At 31.2% G+C, this 3,185-nt stretch overlaps 1 non-coding gene across 1 annotated transcript; it reads right to left on the reverse strand.

Annotated features, from left to right (window-relative positions):
• Positions 1-569: 569 nt before the first annotated feature.
• Positions 570-641, reverse strand: Trnap-agg (transfer RNA proline (anticodon AGG)). Its single transcript has one exon. It is a non-coding gene; the product is annotated as a tRNA-Pro (tRNA).
• Positions 642-3,185: the final 2,544 nt, after the last annotated feature.

Raw genomic sequence — 3,185 nt, forward strand, 5'->3', positions numbered from 1 at the left:
GAATGCTCCCCCTATACAAAAGTTCATACTATAAAGATACAACAGTACCTATCTGGTTCCCGAAGGAGTTAGCAAGGCGTGTTTCTTTGAGATTATATTTCTGAATTCCCAATCAAACTTTGGAATGGACAGAACTCAATTTCGGTAATGATTTTCGCTGTCGCTTGGGGCTAAATTCTATAAATAGGACATAACCGTCGTCCAGCCATTTATAATGAATACATATGAAATAAGTTCATTTAAATATTTATGAAAATATCATGATTTACCATTTGAAAGGTTTAGTTTCTCATAAAAGTGTGTAAACATTTTGAGATGATGATTTATATGTAACTAGCGACCCGCCCCGGCTTCGCACGGGTGCAAAATTATAAATGTTATTATACATAAAAACCTTCCTCTTGAATCACTCTACCTGTTACAAAAAACCGCATCAAAATCCGTTGCGTAATTTTAAAGATTTAAGCATACAGACAAACAGACTAAAATAGCGACTTTGTTTTATACTGGAGCCACCCAGTGTCGATTATAATCACTTTTTACCCTTTTAAGCCAAATAAAAAAATGTTGGGCTCGTCCGGGATTTGAACCCGGGACCTCTCGCACCCTAAGCGAAAATCATACCCCTAGACCAACGAGCCAGTTGACCATAATGCCAAATATACTTATCACAACAGATTTAATGAACTCTACAAACAAGTGAAAGGTGTTCCCCACCACACGTCTAGAGCATAAGTATGTAGAACAATTTTTACTTTCATTAAATTTATACAATCACATTGAAAGAAAAGCAAAATTCTTATAAAATAAGGATGTAAATTAGTATATTTATACTAATTTAGGAATTTCTTTATTTTCTTTCCTATGAAGAGGAGAAAATAAATGCGTGAAGAGTTTTAACGACACAAATTAAGCGTTCGTTCTAATGACTTACTTCGGAACTCAATAAAAAGTCGAGTCATCATGAGACGGAGATTTACGCGGACAATCAAACGAATAAAATTATTTAGGACCAACCTTTGACATAAAACTGTATAGACGTTATATGAGCTAACACTGAAATTCGCATATTCTTCACTTTAATATCTAATATTTGGGCAGAAACGTTTTCGTATAAAATAAAAAATCTCAAAGAATCACTTATTTTATTTTTAACAAGTATATTGTTACACTTACACTGGTAAGTGAGTACTATGTGTACATAAATTTTATGTAATCTCCAGTATCATACATAAATGATTTTTTGCACTTTGTTAATGGCGCGCCAATCAAAAGTTAAAACCGAGCAGAAACTTAGATAAAAAAAGAACATTTTATTATGTACGTCAATAAAAATGTGAAAGTACATATGAATTTTTCGAAAAATTTATGGAAGTCTATGGCAATCGGAGTAATTTTTTATATAAATCTGTGTCTCGTCAACCATTAGCCGATGACTCTGTAACAGATGGCTTGAGTAATGACTACTCCATTTTAAACGTTTGATAGTCATATTAGCGGCTCGTGACAACAACAAATTGCTTGTTTTGTGCCGAGCCGGCTGAAATACGTAATGGCCAAGATTTAAGATTTATAACAAAACTGCTAGCTTCAATGTGCCTCAAATAACGTTAAATATAGGTTTAACTTTACATTATTTAAAATCAAAATAGCTTATTCATACTTACTTATCATTTATTGTTGTTGTATTTATTTATTATTATGTTTATTGTTTTTTCAATTGAAGAACAAAGTTGAAACTAGCATACTCCCGATGCAAAAATATTTTTCATGTAGGTTATAATATTCATAAATAAAATTTTTTATATGAATGTAATTATTTGATATTACCAAATTAACTATAAAGACATTCGCCTAGTTCAATTGTAAGCTTTTATTTATAAAATATATTGTAGTAGGTACTTACATCCCGCACTTTTGATATTCTCTATATTTATATATTTAAGTACTACTCGTATAACTGAACACCAACCTTCAGAGCTACTTGAAATAATTTGCATAGTAGGCCCGAAATGCCTGGAGTGTGAATTTTGGTTAGATTAGATTTTCAGATATTTCGTAAGTGCCGACAATAAGTTAAGGTGAATTTCAATTCAAATAATGCAAATGAAAATATTTTGTCATTATATATACTTTATTTACTGTAACAAAACAACAAGTTGTGTGACCTGTATTCTATATTAGCCACTATGAAAGCTGCGTACATACATACATCACGTGTTTTTGACTTATAGGGTGGGAAACTAAAAAAAAACCGCACTTTCAAAGTTAAGAATAGCAAATTCACGCAATATTTTTCAATTTTAGGTATGCAAATAAAATATCGTTCTCGTATGTTAAAATATCGTTCACCTAACTAAACGTCCGCTATTTTTTGTTTTTTTTTTAAAGGTAGCGCCTATAAATCGAGTTGTGATACATTTATTACGGGTTATAGTTTGAATATGCGCCTTCGCTATCTAAGGGTTTACGACCGAGTGGCTGATATTCTCAAATCGTTCAATAAAAATATACGAATACATCGTGCTGATTTATTGCGTTCGCTTCAGTATGCACGCCATTTTTATATCAGTGAGATTTAGATATTTTGAAGCCACTGAAAGTAGGTAGAATAATTTAAAAGTTGTGGATATATCATTTATAGTGGTTATTTGAAGACTTTTAAATATTAAAGCTAATTTAAGCAATAAAAAACTTTATTGAACCTAAATAAGATATAGTTTATCTTCTATCTTCAGAAGTTAAAATCAGAGTTCAAAGGCATAGAGCCCATTAAACCTATTAATAGTAAGTATGCTAATAAAGCACTCTACCTTCGTTATCACCAGAAATTCACTTCAACCGACAGTTTTCATAACAGTTTCCTATAGAAGATTTCATATATTAATAATTTATTAAGAACTATTGTATTTTGGTTTTGTCAGGTCAAGACTCATAAACTACAAATATAAACATGATATGAACCGACGAGCTTGCATGTAAAAGAAATATGTTGGAATCGTGGCTGGTGGAAAGGGTAGATATATCTTGTCCTCGGATGAACCAATTTTATGTCTGCAACTAATCTGAAATAAAAAGTTTTAATTACAATTCTTGTTTAATCTGCTCAAAACTGGATACTTAAAAGTTTGATTAAGTAAAAAGTTTTAAAAGAAAAGTCGTAACGACGTCGGGTAATTATTCCT

Source organism: Amyelois transitella, chromosome 2 (genome assembly GCF_032362555.1).
Source record: "Amyelois transitella isolate CPQ chromosome 2, ilAmyTran1.1, whole genome shotgun sequence".
Classification (NCBI taxonomy): domain Eukaryota; kingdom Metazoa; phylum Arthropoda; class Insecta; order Lepidoptera; family Pyralidae; genus Amyelois; species Amyelois transitella.